Here is an 11767-nt window from a genome sequence, read left to right as displayed (position 1 = left end):
TGGAATCTTTGGATTAGGTTGATTCCATGGAGAAGTGACCCACTCAACTGTGGGTAATACCTTTGCTTAGATTATTTCCATGGAGGTGTAGTCCCACTGATTCAGCATGAGTCTTGATTAGTTTATTGGAGTACTTTAAAAAGAGCCACACAGGCCCAGATGCTTGATGCAGCTTAGAGAGACATTTTGAAGACATCCTTTGAAAGCTGATGCTGACATTTTGGAGGATGCTATATTGAAATGCAACCTGGGAGCAAGCAGATGCCAATCAAGTACCTTCTCAGCTAACAGAGGTTTTCCGGATGCCAATGGCTTTTCTCCAGTGAAGGTACCCTATTGTTGATGTCTTACCTTGGACACTTCATGGCCTTAAGACTATAACTTTGTAACCAAATAAACCCCCTTTATAAAAACCAATCCATTTCTGTTGTTTTGCAAAATGGCAGCATTAGCAAACCAGAACAACCAGTGATAAAGTTTCTTAGTTTTCCTTCTTTCAAGAATGTCTTTGTTTCACTTTGTTCTTGAAGGGATATTTTTGCTGAATGAAGAATTCTATGTTAACAGCTCTTTTCTTTCAGTACTTGAAAAATGTTGTGCCACTTTTATCTGACCTCATGGTTTCTGAAGAGAAATCTTCTCTTAGTCAAATTGATGATCCCTGTTCCTCTGTATCTGTTTTCATTATTCTTCCATGTTCTAAACAAAGTTTTCAGAACTTTGATTATGATATGTCTTGGTATAGATTTCTTTGGGTTTATTCTGTCAGAAATTTACTGAGTTTCTTGAATCTATGGGAAAATTTATCCTTTCCAAATTTGGAAAACCTATCTATTTTACAAATTTGAGAAAATTTCAGCAGTTGCTTTTGAATATTTTTCAGCTTATACTTTCCTTTTCTCTTCTAGAACTCCAATGGGGTGAATGTTAGATCTTTTGTTATTGCCTCATAGGTTCCTGAGACCCTATTTTAAAATTTCCACTCTATTTTCTCTGTTTTGAATAATTTCTATTGATCTATCTTCTAGTTCAGTGATTGTTTCCCCTTCATCTCCATGCTGCTATTGAGCCCTTTCAATTAGTTTCTTATATTAGTTATTTTATTTTTTAGTTCTAAAATTTCCATTTAATTTTACTTATATTTTCTTTCTTCACTTAGATTTGCTATTTTTCATTTGTTTCAAGCAGGTTTATAATTGCTTGTTGAAATATTTCTAATTGCTTTAAAGTCTCTGTCAGATAATACCACTCTCTGTGTCATCTAGGTTTTGGTGGCTATTGATAGTTTTTTCTCATTTGAGTTGAAATTGTCCTGGTTCTTGATATGATGAGTTATTTTTTATTGCATCCTGGACATTTTGGGTACTATATTATGAGATTCTGGTTCTTTTTAAAATCTCATTACTCATTACTGCTGAAATAGGGTAGTAGAGGATCACACTCTGCTATCACACAAAGGCTATACAGCTGTGCACTGGCCAGGAGGTTGAGCTGTCTCCCCACTGCTGTGGCAGGATGATAATCAGGGCTTCATTCTCACAGTTCTGGTGCTGGCTGCTGCATATGGTGGGATGGGAAGGAGAATAGTTTTATCCATGGTCATTGACTGGAGTAGAACTAGTGTGCATATGATAGGCCATTATTTGTTCTTGTGAAACGTCTACCATGTACCAATACATAGCAGTAAGGAATGAAGAACAGACACAGGAATACAGACATGCAGGCTGAATCTTCTCTTGACCTATTGCTGTAGCCAAGAACATAAAAGAGTATTGAACATGGCTGTTACTATGGAGTCTAGACTGAATTAGTGGTGCCATGTTGGTGATGTTATTTAAGAACAAGTAATTCACAGTTTGGAAAATTCAGTGTCATTCTATTTGAAAGTTCTGTTTGGGTCTTGGTATCAGAATATATGCCTTTTGGTAAATTGTGGTGCTTTACTTGATTTGAAGGGATATTCCCACTGCCCATCATCCAATGAAGGGTACTGAGGCAGATTTGGGTTGGGGAAGGGATAAACCTCCTCTTCTCTTTTGGGACAAGGATGAGTTGGACTTGAGCTTCAAAGTAAAGAGATATTGGTGCATTCCTGGTTGTAGTAGAAAGCCGTTCTCTATTGTGAAGGCTGGGAACTCAGCAAACAGCTGGATGAAGAAGGGAGTCCATCAGTCTGGGTTCAGTCAGTAAAACTGAATAGCTAAAATGTTACAAAAATAAAAAGTTTAATATAGGGATTAAGGCTTACATGAATATGGGAGGATTTGCAGAATCAAAGGTCTATAAAGCTGAAGGTGGCAAATCAGAGGAACTATAACTAATAACTTCATTCTAAGCACTGAAGCTGTAGCTCATGGGTAAACCCTACAAGTTGCTACTTCTGATTGCTATAATTACCAAAAGGAGACTGTCCTAGTTTGCTAATGCTGCGGAATGCAAAACACCAGAGATGGACTGGCTTTTATAAAAAGGGTGTTTATTTGGCTATACACTTACAGTCTTAAGGCCATAAAGTGTCTAAGGTAACACATCAGTAATCAGGTACCTTCACTGGAGGATGGCCAATGGCGTCCGGAAAACCTCTGTTAGCTGGGAAGGCACGTGGCTAGTGTCTGCTCCAAAGTTCTGGTTTCAAAATGGCTTTCTACCAGGACGTTCCTCTCTAGCAAGCTTGCTCCTCTTCAAAACGTCACTCACAGCTGCACTCAGTTCCGTCTCTGAGTCAGCATGTTTATATGGCTTCATTGATCAAGGCCCACCCTGAATGGGTGGGGCCACGCCTCCATGGGAGTATCCCACCAGAGTCACCACCCACAGCTGGGTGGGTCACATTCCAAGCAAATCTAATCAGCACCAAAAGTCTGTCCCACAAGACTACATCAAAGATAATGGTGTTTGGGGGACAAAATGCATTCAAACCGGCACAGAGACTGAAGCTTCCAAATCTGGCTGTTATGCCTTTTAAAAATAATAATGGCTTCTGTTTCACTTTCACCATGCAAATCTAAGTTAGTTCCTCTCACTGTCAAACTAATCCAAAACCATACAGGGACAGGATTCTGGGAAATATAGTTTCCAGCTTTAGAAAGGAGTGGTGATGATGTCATGCTTACCACAGATAATCAAATAAAGACCCTTTTTGTTGTTGGTGGTGGTATGGAAATAAATTTTATTTTCAAGCTTCTTTGAGGATATTTACAAAAAAGTGTGATGTAACAAAAAATATAAAAATGTACTGAAAATTGTCATTTTAGACTACTTTGTATATTATCAAATGTTTCTAGCAAACAAATTTTTCTAATACAAATACAATTTGACTTCAAAACAAAAAAAGCTATGCGGTTATACAGTATCTGGAGTAATTGCTCAAATCCAAATTATTTGACAATGACATTACAGGTATTTTTAGAAAATTTCTTAGGGATTCAGCAACAAATAAAAACAAAAAAGAGTGTGATTAAATTCATGGCTTGTGAAGTTTGACTATACAAATATAGCAAACAAACATCATTCCAGTTAATTTTCATCCTATGCAATAAAAGCATAGGAGGAGGGTACCTAATGGCTCAGAATTACTCCATTTTGTGCTGATTGATAATAAAAACAATAACTTAGGAGAAATTTGGGGAAGTCATCCTCTATCACATGGAAAATACATTTCTAAATCATTTTTCAAAGTTCAAATTAATTTATATTATAGTAATTCATATGCTAGCAGCCTTTTAGTGATATGCAAATCTGTTCAGCAATCAACCCTACAACTCTTGTATGATATGGTCAAGCTATATGATACCTGAATTCTAGCTTGCCTTTTTGTTGTTGTGGTTAATAACATAAATACAGAAAAGGGAAGATAAATAAGTGCCCTTGTTGTACAAAAGTGAAGAATTAGGAAAAATACAAATACCAGTTATTTCTTATACTACCAAACATTATGAAAAGTTTCACCTTGATCCCATTATATGCTTTTATTGCTTAGTTTCTCTTCCTGTACCTACTCATTATGAACTGCAGTATTGGTGTCAATGATTCCTTATCATATTTTGTGTCTTTGCATCCTTGCACATGACAACCTACAAAGAATAATAGTTGAACAGCAAAATATCAGTTCATAAAATGAAATCCTTCCTTATTGAAGTTGGCTCATTGATAAAGAAGTTTCTTCCATATCATCTGGATTAGGAGCTGTAATTAAGTGCTTTGGGTATACAAGGTTATGCATGTATGCATATGTTCCGGTTTGCTAATGCTGCCATTCTGCAGAACACCAGAAATGGATTGACTTTTATAAAGGGGGTCTATTTGGTTACACAGTTACAGTCTTAAGGCCCTAAAGTGTCCATCAACAGTAGGGTACCTTCACTGGAGAAAGGCCATTGGCATCTGGAAGACCTCTGTTAGCTGGGAAGGCATGTGGCTGGTGACTGCTTGCTCCAAGGTTGCGTTTCAAAATGGTGTTCTCCAGAATGTCTCTGTGTCAGCTTCTCATGGCAAACTCTGGGCTAGTACCTCCAACACATCAGCAAAACTCTGCTTTCAGTGGCCGTGTTCAAAATGTCTCTGTAAGCTGCAGCTCCTCTCTCAGCTCCTGTGCATACTTCAAAGTGTCCCTCTTGGCTGTAGCAAGCATCTGGGCCTGTGTGGTTCTTCTTAAAGCACCCTGCATGGGCGGGGTAACACCTCCATGGAAATTATCCAATCAAACATTTCACTCACAGTTGATTGAGTAACATCTCCAAGGAAACACTCAAAGGATTCCCATCTAATCAACACTAAATGCATCTGCCCCAAGATTGCATCAAAATTAATGGCATTTTGAGGGACATAATACATTCAAACCAGCACAGCATGTATTTCCCAGTGGGCATCATCACTTTCATGTGTAATGTAATGTTTTCTAATGTGAGTTTTAAATTCTCTAAGATCAAGCCATGTCTGATAGTCCTGTAGCCAGGGATGACTAAGAGATTGGTCAACACTAGAATGTTTTCTCATCTTCACTTAATTAATTGTTAATTAAATCAGTTGCTTCACCAGAGATTTTCCTCCATGGATTTGGTGGGTACATAAGTACAGCATTTTGGATTTGGTCATTTATATCTTCATCTTTGTATTGGTTTGCTAAAGCTGCCGGAATATAATATGCTAGAAATAGGTTGACTGTTAAAATAGGGACTTATTAACTTACAATTTACAGTTGTTAGGCCATAAAAATGTCCAACTCAAGGCATTAACAGGGTGATACCTTGACTCTGAAGACAGGCTGCTGGCATCTGAGACACCCCTGACACATGGGAAGGCACATGGCCGGTGTCTGCTGGTCCTTCACTCCTGGGTTTTGTAGCTTTCAGGTTCTGGTTCCAGCGGCTTCCTCTCTCAGCTTCTGTGGGTCCTCTCTTAGCTTCTCCTGGGCTTACCTCTATGGGCTTCTCTTAATTTCATCTCTTGGCTTTTTCTGTGTGTACTTTATCCACTTACAAAGGACTCCAGTAAGAGGACTAAGACCCACTTTGCAAGGGGTGGGTCATATCTCAGCTGAAATAACTTAATGAAAATATCCCACCTACAACAGGTCTGCACCCACAGGAATGGATTAAAAGAACATGGCCTTTTCTAGGGTACATAACAGCTTCAAACCATCACAATCTTCATTAAAAGAAAACCCGCCACTGAGGCTCACATAGACAATAACTCCTACTGACCACATCCAAAGAATGGTTGTAGCCTTTGCTCCTGAGAACTTCAGATGCTAGGTGTGCTGGAGTTCCTACCCCAGATCTCCTGAATGACTTTTCACCAATGATGCGTGCAAAGCCAGTCACACAACTTCACCTGAGGAAATGGCTCTGCTGATGCGAGTAGCAGCTTTTTTGGTTTTAAATCACAGTGCACACTATTCTTAAAATGTAGATTCTTCAAGCAGCAAGTATCTGTGTGACCGTGAATTTAGTAATTCATTCTGGAAGTCGACATTTCACACTGGATAGAATAATTTCTAACATATCTCCGTGTAGCATTTCCATTACTACAAAGACTCTTTCTGGGATTTTAAACATACATTCCAGGTTTACAATCCCAGGATGGTGTAAATTCTGTAAAACAGTCACTTTGCTCCGGAGTTGACTTTCCTATTTTATGGCAAATCTCATCTTATCAATTACCTTAATAGTGACATCCCTCCAGCTTTTCTGTTTTCCTCCGTAAACAATGTCAAACTGGCCAGAACCAAGCACCTCATCTACAAAGATCTGGTAAATGGTACTGATGTCCACATTCTCCTGGATCTGACAATTAGATACAGAGATTCTGGTATCTGGTAGATGAATCTTTGGGATCTTTCCCTTGCCTCTGAAAAGTGCAAATACTTGCTTGAGGGGTGACTGGCATGAGAATTTGACAAATTGCTTCTTCCCAGCTCTGTGCTATATCACATCCAACTCCAGGGGTAGCAAGAACAGAATTGTGAGAGCTGTTCCCATTGTTCTTGCCAATAAAGTATATCATAGTATCACTGATGATCTCAAAACAGTGTGGGTTGCTTCCTTGGGAAATGTTTGTGAAATCTCATGGTGCAGATATGCAGAGAATTTCTGAGTGGGATTTCCTTATAATACTTTGATGTAGTTTCATTTAGAAACAATGCTAGACATCTACTGTCAAGTGTCCAAAAATGCCTTTTCTCGGGTTATTCCTGCTGGGATAACCATCCATCCATCCATCCTTCCTTCACCATTGTGCTGCTCTTACTCTGTGTGTGCTTAAAGGATTGTATGATCCTCATTAGTGAAATATTATTGCTTGTTGATACATTGATTGTTTTAACAGCTTCTTCATCTCTTTCCACATCAAGATCAGATGGATCCAGGAAGACCGTTTCATCTTTTGGGGGAGATGTCTCTTCTATGTTGTCCAAGCCATGGCTACCATCACTGTTCATGTCACTACTGTCAATGTCCATTGGTATGTCTGTATCTGTCCCTAGACTGGAAGATTCTCCATTGAAAGTAACCTCTACAAGGTAGTCTCTTGGTGCTTTTGATGCACAACATTTATGACAGTTAAATTTGCAGTCTTTACACTGCATTCCCTGGCAAAAGATGCCTTTCAGTAAAAACTTGCAGTACTGACATATTGTGGGGCAGCCATAAGAATGACAGGAAGTGTGTGTGGAACTTGTACTCTGCACATTACTATCTTGGCCCACCACTCCAAGAAGGAATTCTCTTATTGGTTCTTGGTGAGCATGTGACTCTTCATTGGGAGGGGCTACACATTCAGTCTATAGGGGTCTTGGAACTGAGAGGCCTAATCCTGGCATAGATACTCTTGACAGTCATGTTTTTCTTACTCCATTAGTTACATGGAATCTTGAAGGCACATCATTTATGATAATTTAATCCACAACCTTCACAGTTCAGACCCTGTTATACCAATCCCCAATGCATCTCACCACAATAACCACAAAAAGCAGGAGCTTTGTAAGAATGTACATAGAGAGTACACGGATGAATCTGGATGTCTTCTATTGTGACCACAGCTGAAAGAACAACTTCTACTAGGTCTCCTTCATGTATTTCCTCTGCTGAGGTGATCAGCTGCAAAATATTTTCTGAATTCATGTCATGACAAAAGAGAAGAATTTTGTCATACATGCCAAAGAATCCATACTATGGAACCTTCCAATAAATAATGGAGCACACGAGAGCCTTGACAGCAGATAAAGAGAATCCCTGGGCTTCCAGGGCAACATTCTTCCCTGTAAGGCCAATTTGCAGTAGAAATGAAATTGTGTGCTCTGAGCCCCTGGAGTTGGTGAGCCACTGTGCACGGAAACTTCCATTAGACAGAGAGGCCTGTCTTAGGACTTGAACATGGAGAAGGGGTTGGATGCCCAGCAGGAAGAGTTGCAGGTAACACAGACTTTTGGGCTAATGGAGGGGAATTGTTTGCAGACAGCTACCTTTCTTTAATCTTTTAAAATAGTTGTCAGTTCTTTTTTAAATGATTATGAAGAAAAAAAAAGACTGCCCTTTGGGATTTAGTTGAAAGTGCCTTTATTTCCTCTTTTAAGCCACTCAGGCCAATGATTGCAAGTTCTACAACTGTGAGTTGGAGGCATAAAAGGTCCTATTTCCTCATCAGTCCCATCAAAGAGAAGTCTTGTCTTTAGGATCACAACCAGGAATTTGGAAAGGATTTAACATCTCTTGAGCTCTCCTCCTCAGACTAGAGACAGCATTGCTTATTTACTGAGCATATTCATTTTCTTTTCAGTCACTTCTTGTCTCTCCTTTAATTTCAGAAAATGCATATTGAATAAAAGTTATTTTTCTGTCAAGATGAAATCCTCTTGGTCTTGAAAATAATAAATGTTTAGGATTAATCTATTCAATAGTTATCTTTTGGCTAACTGATTTGAATGGATACTTTCTCAAATGCCCACACCTTAAATCACCTTCAGTGTCCTCATTTTCATTTTTTATTCGATTTTATGGAGATATATTCACATACCATACAATCATCCAAAGTGTACAATCAGTTGTTCACAGCACCATTATATAGTTGTGCATTCATCACCACATACAATTTTTGAACATTTTCATTACCATACACAAAAAAGAATAAGAATAAAAGTTTAAGTGCAAAAGAACACCCAAAACATCCCACCCCCTCCATACTTCCCTATTATTCATTTACTTTTTGTCCTCATTTTTCTATTCATCTGTTCATACACCTCACATTTTGAGGGTTATATTTTCCTATAATGAAGTGCAAAGCTTTTAAAAAATAGTACAAATATATTTCATTTGATGGATGGGCCCATCAAGAAAAGCTGATGGCTTTCTGAAATGTCCCCAGAGATGGGCTGGGCCGGTCCCGGGAAACTCCGCGCCACTGGCGCAGGATCCGGGAGGAGGCGCCAGAGAGGCTGCACGCGCTCGCAGGGTGCCGGCAGCCGGAGCCCGCGCCCCTTCCTCTCTCCGAAGCAAAGACTCTTAATGTTACATTTAGGACTATAAATATGAAAAATAGCAACTTCCAATCATACTTTCAAGTTATTGTATTCCCTGAATGTATGTTATTGGCATGGTTTCAGGAAAGTTAAACTAGACGCTATATTTGGATGTCATTTGTGTTATGGGAAATTGAGTGCCCATGCCATTTTTGGAAATAATAATCAAAGGCATACCAGTGTCTCCTTGTTCAAGTAATCCCTGTGTTAAAAAATCTAACTCACCCTAATGCCAGGTCAGCAGGGAGTGTGATTTCACTAAAAGTGAACAGGTGGGTGAAGGGGATAGGGCTGATTCATTCAAAGACAATTTAATGGAAGTCGGTTCAGTGAATGAAATTGCAATGGAACAGTGAATGGAAATGAATTGGCCATTTGGTGAATTGGCTTTCAGAAGGTTGACTCACATCTTGGAAAAACGACAGAAGTTCTTAAAAATGTGAATTGCATGAGCAAATGTTGAACATGAGATGACTTTATACTGTTCATATGCCAAAGCAAGCTTGGGTCATCTCCACCACACTGTGCTACATGTTTCTTCTTGTCTGCCTCCTCTCCACAGACTGAGCTGTTGGAGAAAGGGACCATGTGCTTTGCTTCTGGATCTGCACTTCACAAACTAATTGTGCTGAAGGTCTAGGGTTATTTATGTATTTGTCTATTTCTGATATGTTTTGGATTTATACTCTGTAAAGTGCAAAGTACATGTCATAACAGGGTTGAGTAACTGAGGGCGTAGAACAAAATGAAATGAAGGACAGAGGCATGTGAAAAAAATCTTGGAAAATGGAGCTTACCTGTGATTTCCATCAAACTATTCCTATATATAGTCATTTCCCTTCCCTTTATTTTTTTTTATTAAATTCAGTTTTATTGAAATACCTTTACACACCAATCATCCATGATATACAATCCACTGTCCACAGTATGATAACATAGTTATGCGTTCATCACCACAGTCTATCTCTCAACATTTTCCTTACATCAGAAAGAACCAGAACAAGAATAAAAAATAAAAGTGAAAAAAGAACACCCAAATCATCCCCCCATCCTACCCCATTTGTCCTTTAGTTTTTATCCCCATTCTTCCACTCATCCATACACTAGATAAAGGGGGTGTGATCCACAAGGTCTTCACAATCACACTGTCACCCCTTGTAATCTACATTATTATATAATTGTCTTCAGGAGTCCAGACTGCTGGGTTGGAGTTTGGTACTTTCAGGTATTTACTTCTAGCTATTCCCATACATTAAAGCCTAAGAGGTGTTATCTATATAGTGCATAAGAATGTCCACCGGAGTCCCTTTATTTTTGAACCCCTAAAATACTCACCTTGTATTTTGTTGTTCTTACTGACTCCCAAGGCACCCAGCAATGAGGTCCAGCTACTGAGGAAGAAAGACAGGATCTGCCATATACAGATAGGGCTCATTTGTAAATGGGATATTTAAGTCCTGGCCTGCAGAAGATTGTTTTTCCTTTCTGTTCTTCCTAAAAGTTTACGAACATGAGCTTCGCAGCATCTTCCAGTATTCTATGCTCAGTTACTCCCCTAGTCTAATTTTCTTTTGGAGACTTTTTCCCCTTTTTCATATTATTATTATTAATTAGAGAAATGGTAATTTTAAAGAAAAATCATGCAGAAAATGCAGAGTTCCCTAAACCCCCTTGTAACACACAGATATTCCTATTATTACCACTTAGCATTAGTGTGGTAACTTTATTACAATTGATGAAATAATATTAGTATAGTTATACTAGTAAATATAGTCCAAAGTTATATTAAGGTTCATTGTTTGTGTTGTATAGTTCTATGGTTTTTTAAAATTTTTATTCTGGCAACATATATAGAATCTAAAATTTCTGTGTTTAATCACTTTCAAATATACATTTCGGTGGTGTCAGTTACATTTACAATGTTGTGCTACCATCACCACAATCCATTACCAAAACATTTGCATCTCCTCAAACAGAAACTCTGTACCAAGTAAACATTAATTCCCCATTCCCTACCTCTACCCTGGCCAAAGTAATCTGTAGTCTAGTTTCTGGTTCTATGAATTTGCATATTCTGATTATTTCATATTTAATATAAAATGTATTAAATTTATATTTTATAAATTATGTTTTAATAATTTATATATAATTTATTTAAATTATATAAAGAAATATATAATTTATATAATATATATTTATATAATATTTTATATTATATATATAATAAATAAATTAAATTTATATTTTATATAAAATAAAGAGAATTCTATTTTACGTATATACCAAATTTTCTTTATCTGTTCATCTGTTGATGAGCACTTGGTTTGCTTTTATCTTTCGGCAATTGTGAATAATGCCACCCTATTCACTTTAATTATGTCATCTAGACTCCATGATATCTGATGAGAAATCAGCTGATAATTTTATCGAGGATCACTTGTGTGTGATAAGTTGCTTGTCTCTTGCAGCTTTCAGGATACTTTCTTTGACCTTAGCATTTAACAGTTTGATTATAATGTCTTGAGACATTATATCTATATCCTATTTAAAGGTCTTGGAGCTTCTTGAATGTATATACTTATGTCTTTTGTCCAATTAGGACTTTTTTGGCATTTATTTCTTTAAATATTCTTTCTGCCTCTTTTTCTCTCTCCCCTCGTTCTGGATCTCTTGAAATCCCCAGGTCTCTTTGGCTATGTTTACATTTCTTTATCTTTTTTCTTTCTGCTCTTGGACTGGATGATTTCAGTTGTC

The 11767-nt window shown here is 37.8% G+C and overlaps 1 pseudogene; it reads right to left on the bottom strand.

Annotated features, from left to right (window-relative positions):
* Positions 1–4833: 4833 nt before the first annotated feature.
* LOC119542560 lies at positions 4834–6781 on the bottom strand (annotated as a pseudogene).
* Between the last annotated feature and the right edge of the window lie 4986 nt (positions 6782–11767).

The sequence above is a fragment of the Choloepus didactylus genome, chromosome 8 (genome assembly GCF_015220235.1).
Source record: "Choloepus didactylus isolate mChoDid1 chromosome 8, mChoDid1.pri, whole genome shotgun sequence".
Classification (NCBI taxonomy): Eukaryota; Metazoa; Chordata; class Mammalia; order Pilosa; family Megalonychidae; genus Choloepus; species Choloepus didactylus.
The sequence above is the reverse complement of the archived record's forward strand: the minus strand, read 5'-3'. Positions and strand labels throughout refer to the sequence as shown.